The sequence below is a fragment of the Cervus canadensis genome, chromosome 24 (assembly GCF_019320065.1).
Source record: "Cervus canadensis isolate Bull #8, Minnesota chromosome 24, ASM1932006v1, whole genome shotgun sequence".
NCBI classification, from domain to species: Eukaryota; Metazoa; Chordata; class Mammalia; order Artiodactyla; family Cervidae; genus Cervus; species Cervus canadensis.
Window position 1 is genome coordinate 37251169 of NC_057409.1, and position 9860 is coordinate 37261028.

At 39.4% G+C, this 9860-nt stretch overlaps 1 pseudogene; it reads left to right on the forward strand.

Moving 5' to 3' along the window:
- The first annotated feature begins 473 nt into the window (after positions 1 to 473).
- On the forward strand, positions 474 to 571 carry LOC122426993 (annotated as a pseudogene).
- The last annotated feature ends 9289 nt before the right edge of the window (positions 572 to 9860 follow it).

The window sequence follows — 9860 nt, forward strand, 5'->3', positions numbered from 1 at the left end:
TACCTTTCAACTAGCTGCTGAAAATAGATAAAAAGAATACTTCAAGGTTGTAAGAGTTCCACCAGACCCTTTCCCAAGGCACACATCCTGAGATAGCTTTGGCACAAGATTAGCCTGGGAGAACAAATTCCGGGCAACATCTCTGGGGTAGATAAACTGTTGCTGTGAAATGGGGGTACAAGTCTTAAGAAACAGGTTCCCAGGCAAGATTTGTTACAATTATACTCATTAACATAGAGCCTAAGAAAAGCATTTCCATAAGTAAGACATTAAGCTGTGTGATCATTAGTTCTGGACCTAAAGAAAGGCCAGTTCTTAGGTAAGATACATTGTTGCACAAGGCTTAAAGAAAAGATGAGAGAGAATGTTCACCTCCTCCTTAAAGGACCTTGGACTGCCTGTGGAAGCTTAAACTCTTTCATTTTCCCACAGAAATTTCCTCCAGTAAAATCTTCACACATAGACTCTCTGGGGTGCTTGCTTTGCAGTGCATATACTAAAATTGGAACAATACTCAGCAAGGCCCCTGCACAAGGATGACACACAAATTCATGAAGTGTTCCATATTTGTAATCAATTAATATAGCACATTTGCAGGATAAAAAATTAATATACAGAAATCCCTTGCACTCTTATATGCTAAAAATGAAAGTCAGAAAGAGAAATTAAAGAAACAATCCCATTCACCATTGCAACAAAAAAGGATAAAATACTTAGGAATAAATTTACCTAAAGAGACAAAAGATTTGTGTGTAGAAAACTACAAAACACTGAAGAAAGAAATTAAAGATGACATAAACATATGGAAAGATATATCATGTTCTTGGATTAGATGAATCAGTCTTGTGAAAATGACCACACTACCCAAAGCCACCTATGGATTCAGTGCAATCCCTATCAAACTATCAATGGTATTTTTCACAGAACTAGAACAAATAATTTCACAGTTTATATAGAAACACAAAAGACATTGAATAGCCAAAGCAATCTTAAGAAAGAAGAATGGAACTGAAGGAATAAACCTTCCTACCTTCAGGCTCTACTACAAAGCTATCTACAGTCATCAAGACAGCATGGTACTGGCACAAAAACAGAAATATAGACCAATGGAACAAGATAGAAAGCCCGGAGATAGATCCAAGCACCTACGGGCACCTTGTCTTTGACAAAGGAGGCAAACATATACAACGGAGAAAAAACAGTCTCTTCAAATAAGTGGTACTGGGAAAATTGTGAAGCTATGTGTGAAAGAATCAAATGAGAACACTTCCTAACACCATACACAAAAATAAAATGGATTAAAGACCTAAACTGTAAAACTCTTATCTGACATAAATCACTAGCAAGATCTTCTATGACACACCTTCTAGGATAATGGAAATAAAACAAAAATATACAAATGAGACCTAATTAAACTTAAAAGCTTTTGCACAATGAAGGAAACTTAAGCAAGGTGAAAGATAACCCTCAGAATGGGAGAAAATAATAGCGAATGGAACAACTGACAAAGGATTAATCTCCAAAATATACAATAGTTCATGCAGCTCAATACCAGAAAAACAAGCAACCCAATCAAAAAGTGGGCAGAAGAACTAAATAGATTTTTCTCCAAAGAAGACATACAGATGACTGATAAGCACGTGAAAAGATGCTCAACATCGCTTATTATTAGCTTCCCTGGTAGCTCAGATGGTAAAGAATCAGCCCAAAATGTGGGAGAACCAGGTTCGATCCCTGGGTCGGGAAGATACCCTGGAGTAGAAAATGGCAACCCATTCCAGTATGCTTGCCTGGAGAATTCCATGGACAGTGGATCTTGGCAGGTTGTAGTCCATGGGGTCACAAATCAAAACTACAGTGAGGTATCATCTCACACCAGTCAGAATGGCCATAATCAAAAACGACAATTTACAAACAATAAATGCTAGAGAGGGTGTAGAGAAACGGGAACCCTCTCACATGGCTGGTGGGAATGCAAACTGATACAGCCACTATGGAGAACCGTATGGAAATTCCTTTAAAAAGTAAGAATAAAACTGTCATATGACCCAGCAATCCCACTACCAGGCATATACCCTCAGGAAACCATTGATGAAAAAGACACATGTACCTAGTATTCATTGTAGCACTATTTACAGTAGCTAGGACATGGAAGCAACCAGATGTCCATTGATAGATGAATGAATAAAGAAATTGTGGTGCATATACACTTCACTCAGTATAATAGGCTCTAGGATGAGCCTAGAGCCATGTCAGAAAGACAAATATCATTTCAGTTTAGTTCAGTCCCTCAGTAGTGTCCTACTCTTTGTGACCCCATGGAAATATTGTTTATTAATGCATATATACAGAATCTAGAAAGATGGTACTGATGGTCCTATTTGCATGACAGCAAAGGAGACTTAGACATAAAGAACAGACTAAGGATCATAGCTGGGGAGGGAGAGGGTGGGATGACTTGAGAGAGTCATATTGAAACATATACATACCAATGTAAAATAGATAGCCAGTGGGAATTTGCTGTATGATGCAGGGAACCCAAAGCTGGTGATCTGTGACTATCCAGAGGGGTGGGATGGGGAGGAAGGTGGGAGGGAGGTTTTAGAGGGAGGGGACATATGTATACCTGTGGTTGATTCAAGTCAATGTATAGCAGAAACCATCAAAATATTATAAAGTAATTATCCTCCAATTAAAAAAAAAAAGAACTCTCTGGGCTGGAGAATTTAAGAATCTTCTCCAGAGTTTTGCCCTAAACAAGTCATTCAACCCCATTTGCTGTTGTTCGGCCTCTTGGTTCTTCCTCTTTCTACTTTTTTACCTCTATTGAGCAGATAGCAACTTCTGTCCCATTGGCTTACAACCTGATGGTTGTCCTATCCACACTGCACATACCTCTGCAATATATACATCATTAGATTTCAATTTTGCTCCACAAATCTATTTACCTAGTGGGGCTTGGTAGGTTATCCACCTGCCTCCAGGATAGGGTTAGAAGGCTTTTAATGGCAACAGAAAGAAATACTTTTAGTCCATTCTAAAGCAGCAGTTATATTTAGCCATAATTTAGGAAAAGCAACAGCATTTGATAAATTGGAGCTTTAAACGGATCCATCTTCATAGACCTTTTGGATTTGAAATTATAATAAAAATCTTGAAAATCAAACTATATGGGCAGAGTACAGTATAAGGGGCTCTGAAGCACTAAAAGTGTTATATAAATATAAATCTCTATTATTCACTGCATAACAGGAATAGGAATGAGTCTCTAAGAGTAGGAAATGTGTTACAATTGGGGCCTGCTTTGTGGCTACCCCGGGATGGCAAGTGAAGGAGTCACCTGGGAAATATCAGTGAGGTCCAGCACAAAATAGAAGTGAGAGGTATTGAGCAGATGTACAATATCAGAACAACCACAGTGGGAAAATAATATCTAATGCCCTATGTTACTACTTGGGAAAAGAGAAAATGAAAGGCTCGTCTGTGAGATTAAGGGAGATGTGTAACGTTAATGGCCTGCTATCAGAGCAAGAAGAAATCGCTTCTGTAATTCCAGCTTTCTGCCTGATCTGAAAATATCAATGGCATCAGGTCCCTTTGCATTGCCTTTTGTGTGAGATGCTCTGTATTTTAAAGATCAGTATAGCCATAGGGGGTTTCCCAGGTGGTGGTAGCGTTAAAGAACCCACCTGGCAATGAAAATTTAAGAGATGTGGTTTCAGTTCCTGGGTTGGGGAGATCCCCTGGAGGAGGGCATGGCAACCCACTCCAGTATTCTTGCCTGGGGAATTCCATGGACAGAGGAGCCTGGTGGGATATGGGTCACAAAGAATCCGCGTCAACTCAGCAACTAAATAGCAGCATTGGGATAGCCATAGGATGATTACTGAATCTGCATTAAAGGAAGTAAAGTAGTTATCAAAGGGAGGAAATGGTTTCATGCAGTCCTCAATTCCAAAACCTATTCAGTTTTGCAGTGAAGGGAAGGACATTCTTATCTTTTCACAGGCACTTGGGTTTTTCACCAGCCTGCTTTTGACTCTCATTTACTAAATTCTCATTTTCTCATTTTGACTCTCATTTACTATATTCAATTTAGGGGAGCTCCAGATAATTCAGTTTTCTTTTCAGAAAAATCTTAGAAATAGTGTGGGTGTTTTTCAAATGTGACTTTCCATGGACGTAAAAGCTATTAATAGTATGGGTCAAAGATATAAGTAATAATGATGACAAACTAATGTAACTGCATACCACTTTAAAGTATTTATTTGTATTTATTTTTGTATTCCTCACAATAACCCTTTACCGTATTATTTTATGCCCATCTTATAGAAGCAACACTGATACATAGGAAGGGAAGGAATTTAATCAGACTCACACATGTTGATCACAGACACTCACATCCTCTGTGGCATTCACAGTATGGAGTCAAACTGAGCAATCTGACCTGAATCTTGCATTCTTTTCTGAGACCCTAAAGTCTATGCTTTCTCAGCATTGTCCCTTCTCAAGATAGCCCTTTACTCTGAATTATTTTTCAAGTTCTGTTTCCAAGTGCTGCTTCCAACCTGCTCTCAAATACTCTCAAGTTCTCTTCACTTCTATAAAAATGTTCATTTGAATCCACCACCGACATGTGGGCTGCCCTGAATTGTGCTCTGTCCTTCATGTGTAGAACTCACTGAAGATGTGCTCGTCACCTGCTATGTCCACCCTCCCCCTTAGAGGATCCTGCCTACACCCCCTGCCCCGAGCCTCCCCATTCATCCACACCTAAGTAGCTTCGGTCTGAGACCACCTGTGACCTTCTGCTAACCAAGTATGGGAGATTTGTCCTTGAGTTAACTCCCAACAGAAGCTGACACTCTGCCCTCCTTGTTCCTTTGGATGCTACATCTGGACATTATTTCTGTTTTCTCATTGTGGGTATTTTTCAAATGCTCTCTCCTTTGTTCTGGGTATTTCCCTCTATAGTTTCACTTTCTATGCACGTTCTTCTGACTTGGTCACCCCAAAATCTACATCTTCACAAGGTGTGACTAAATTAGTTGAAAAGCAAATAAATCAGAAACTTTGGGTAAGGGCTGTGCACCATGTACTTTAAAAGCTACCCAAGTGATTGCAATGTACAGGCAGAGTTGAGAAACACCAATAAAGGTCTGCCTCTTGAGATTTAAAACAAAAGTGTATTGTTAAGGGGAAAAGTCATTATATAATTTATAGTGTAATCACCTACTGTAACCAGCAACAGGGCACAGGGAGAAAGAATTGGAGTGGGGAACATCGGTTCCTGTTTTTAAAGGTTCTTCCCACGTACAAGTCACAACATTTGTTATTTTAGTTCAGTAAATGAATCAGATTGCCATCACAGGAACAGGGCCCTTCTTGTATGCCATGTTACCAGAGATCGGAGAAATCATCTCTTAACTTGATTTCCACAGACAAAGACCCCAGAATATTTGCTCTGCTGAAAATTAGGGGAGATGGGTGTGGTCAGTCAGTTCAGTTCAACCGCTCAGCCGTATCGGACTCTTTGCGACCCCATGAACCGCAGCACACCAGGCCTCCCTGTCCATCACCAACTCGCGGAGTTTACCCAAACTCATGTCCATTGAGTCGGTGATGCCATCCAGCCATCTCATCCTCTGTCGTGCCCTTCTCCTCCCATGTGGTCAGTAATGCCCAAAAATACAACTTATAAAAAGAATGTTAGATAAAATATATCATATATCTTTTGGCCCATCTTATAATCATGTGTCATTGCTTTCTAAAGAATTTCACACATCTCTTCTTTTAAAAATTTTATTGGCGTATAGTTGCTTTACAGTGCTGTTAGTATCTCCAGTACAGTAAAGTGAATCAGCTACATGTATTCATATATCCCCACACTCTTGGATTTCCTTCCCAGTTAGGTTGCTTATCTCTTTGGAAAGCCTCCTCCCTTTGACTTCATCCAAATACCATCTTTTCCACTTTATTTTACTGGGCAATTTAGCTCTGAAATCTCTCAGTCACAAACCCAACATTGCATATGAAAAGATTCTACTATGCTCTGCCACAGTACCACTGACATTGTACAACAACAGCAAGAAAACAAACTGGACGATGCTTTGAAATTTCCATATTCTCCCATCAATGCCTGTAAAAAATAGACATCCATTAGTACAAATCATGGGATGTCCTTTAGAAAATAAGATGAGTCACAATCAAGTTTGGTTTCAAAACCTAATTTTTCTCTGACTTACAAAGATTTGTTTTTAGTTATAGGTATAGAAAATGTTAATAATTTTTATCTCTAGGTAAGGGAGTACATTTCATTACATTTTCATGTATTTTCTGAATGTTGTTGCTGTGGTTATTGTTGAGTCACTGTCCAACTCTTTTTGACCTCATAGACTGGAGCCCGCCAGGCTCCTCTGTCCACGGCATTGTCCTCTTGTCCCAGACAAGAACAACTAGAGTGGGTTGCCGTTTCTTTCTCCAGGGATTGACCCTGTGTCTCCTGCATTGGCAGGTGGATTCTTTACCACTAAGCCACCAGAGAAGCCTCATTTTCTGAATATTTTACAATGAATATATATATAAATTTTAAAACCAGAGAAACCATGACTATGAAAAACAATCTAGTCCTATTTTTCCAACTGCTCTTCACTTCTGTTTCCAAATTATTGCAAGATGTCTCCACAAGGTTGATCAGAATTCACAAATATCCCCTGACCTTTCAGATCAGCTCCCTTTCCTACTAATTCACTGTCGTCTCCCTTAATTTTTAATTTTTCTCTCCTTCATCTTTCATTCATGCCTCTATCCATTCACCCGTTCAACAGCAATTTATTGAACTTCATTATGATAAACACTGGGCTCAGTGTTGCCTAGTCAGTCAATAGAAATCTTAATTACCTCCAATAAAAAGCAAGAGTCTCCCTATGTTCAGATCTCAGCTTCACCACAAGCTCTATAAAGACTGAATAAGGAACCAGTGTCATAGTTTTAGATTGTGTTGATTACTTGCATTCCCTAAAGTGTAAACAAAACCTGAGCTACTGGAGAGGTAAAATCCTAAGGAAGGTTTCTTGGTGGAAGAAAGTAAGAAAAGTCAGTTTCAACTCTCTGGTAGAAGCCAACAGAAGCCTGGCCATCAGTCTTCAGAGAATACCTATTAGCTTGTGTGTATGCTTACTGGCTCAGTCGTGTCTGACTCTTTGACACCCCGTGAACTGCAGCCCGTCAAGCTCTTCTGTCCATGGGGATTCTCCAGGCAAGAATACTTTAGTGGATTGTCATGCCCTCCTCCAGGGGATCTTCCCAACCCTGGCATTGAACCCAGGTCTCCCACGTTGCAGCCGGATTCTTTAGCCTCTGAGCCACCAGAAAAGCCCACCTACTGGCTTAGCCAGAGGTTTTTTGTTTGTTTGCTGTTTTTCCTCTCGATTTTATGGTTCTCTTCCTAAAGAAAAATAAAAGCAGAGACTTGAGGATTTTTTTTTTTTTAAATTCATATTCAGCAATGAGTCTTTAAAAATAAAGGTGGCTAATAGACCCGATCCTTTTCTCTTATATAGGGGTTCTCGAGTTCTATTCAACACCTCAGGCCACATGATGGGCCTCTTACTCGGCCAGAGGCTTGAGGTTTCTAGACCTCACCATCCTAATCACAGAGAAACACATATGCTCCTCCATATACTAATGCTGAGGACATTTTCTAACGTAAACTCTTCTTATCTCTCGGGTGCTTTCACAGACCATCTGAAAGCTCTAAGATAGTGTTCTTTTTTTAAAATATATGTATTTATTTATTTGTCTGCATCGGGTTTTAGTTGTGGCCCAAGGAGTCTTTCCTTGTGGCCCGCGGACTCCTAGTTGCAGCACGTGGGTTTAGGATCTTAGTTCGCAGACCAGGGATGAAACCTGTATCCCCTGCAAGGCAGATTTTTAACCACTGGACCACCAGGGAAGTTGCTAAGATAGTGGCCTTTTAATACAGCAAATAAACTGCTTAATTCTTAGGGGGAATGCTTCGGTGTGAATAAATAAATGATACATTTTTGTGCAAATTAAATATCATCTCAACTCCCTTTTCATACTTTCACTTTTTAAAGCCTATCTGCACATTGGATATTTTTATTTGGCATTAACTACTAATATCAGTGGAAACAAAATGGGTTACATTAAACATTTGTTAACTGAATTTGCTGTCACCCCACAATGGAAGAAAGAACTGCTCTTAGACTATTTTGATTTTTTGCATCTGCTTTGTTTTCATGAGGTCATTTTCTGCCTTTAAAGGTCACTGATGATTCACTGATTCAGGATGCTGCACGTGACAGAACTTATTTATTGCCACATGTAGGTAGACCCAGTCATTCCTGATATGTCTGCACAGATACAATGACATTCCAAAAATAATTTAGCAAAAGCTTAGCATCAAAATGCTACTTCAAAAAAAAAAACATTTTTATCGTTTGTTCCACTCGTGTTCAATAAACAGAAAGGAATAAGATAAAAAAGAGAAAGGAAGCCCATCACGTGAAGGAATTTGTCATCATGTTACTCACCAAAATAACTCTCCCACACACACATACACAATGCACACACACTCACTCCCTCAAGTACACACTTCATAGGGGCTCCAGCACTCCTGTTCTCTCACACTCTTTAGGAATGACAATTAAAGACACAGTCATGGTAAAATAATAAAAAGCACATCAATTTCCTCTGATAAAAATCTAATTAATAAAAAACCAAGTTTCCAAACAATTTTGAAGGGCTATAACGCTCCATATTTACTCCACATGCCCTTAAATCAGGATACCTTATACATCAGTATATTGGGAACAAAGAGAAAAATTAAACCTACTTCCCTTGAACTTATTTCCTGTTCAGAAGCCCTCTTAGAAATTCTTAAATATTTCAATATATTGATATAAAATCATTCACCAGAGAACAGTTTTTTTCTTTTCTTATCATTTTAATTCCCATCTCATCACTGACGGGTAGGAAGAAGGTGAGGCAAAGGGCATGGCATCATCATTGCCAGAGCACATGTGTCGGACACACCTGAGCAGAGCTGATTTGAGGTTATCGAAGGCCTCCATAGTCTCCTGACCGTCAGTGTGATTGTGAAACCCGTCTTCCTACCATGCCTAAGAGAAACTTTAAACTGGGATGACTATGACAGTTTTTCTGAAATGTATGGATTGCCTGAAAAGATATTTTATTGATTCTCCTTTGCTTCCAAATAAAGTGTAACAAGGAGAAAATAAAGTGTTGCAGCGAGAAAAGCACTGGTCACTGTTTATTTCCAGGGTTGTTCCCCAAATGGATTTCAAGAGCTCTAATCTGGACATCATATTGTCTCAAGGTCTTTTTTGTTTTTAAGCTTCCTGTCCATCCTGTCCTCATTGACCTCACAGGTCAATAATAACAGCTCTTGCCTAAGGTTCTATGGCTTTCAGGAAATGAGTTTCTTTTGTCTTTTCAGCCTGTAGCTATTCTCTACTGGGATACCAGTCAACTATTCATTTAGGCAATCACTTATTTTTATTTTGGCAATTATGACATCTGTTTTCTTGATCAGTGAAACAGAAGCCTTCTTGGTGGTAAGAAGAATATGATGCAGTAATGTTTTTAAAAATATGTTGCTTATTTCAAGAAAATATGGGTTGACAACAACGTTAAGGACCTCAGCCCTGATAGTAACCCCAAATGACTGCACCATCCCCCCAGGTGCAGCAATTGTCATCGTATCTTCCGTACCATTTAGAAAGAAAAAAGAGACCAACGTCCGCCCGAAGGGAAACATAGGCAAGGAGCGCCTTCAAGATCACCAGCAGCGGAGTTCATGGTTTGTCTGCTGCTGC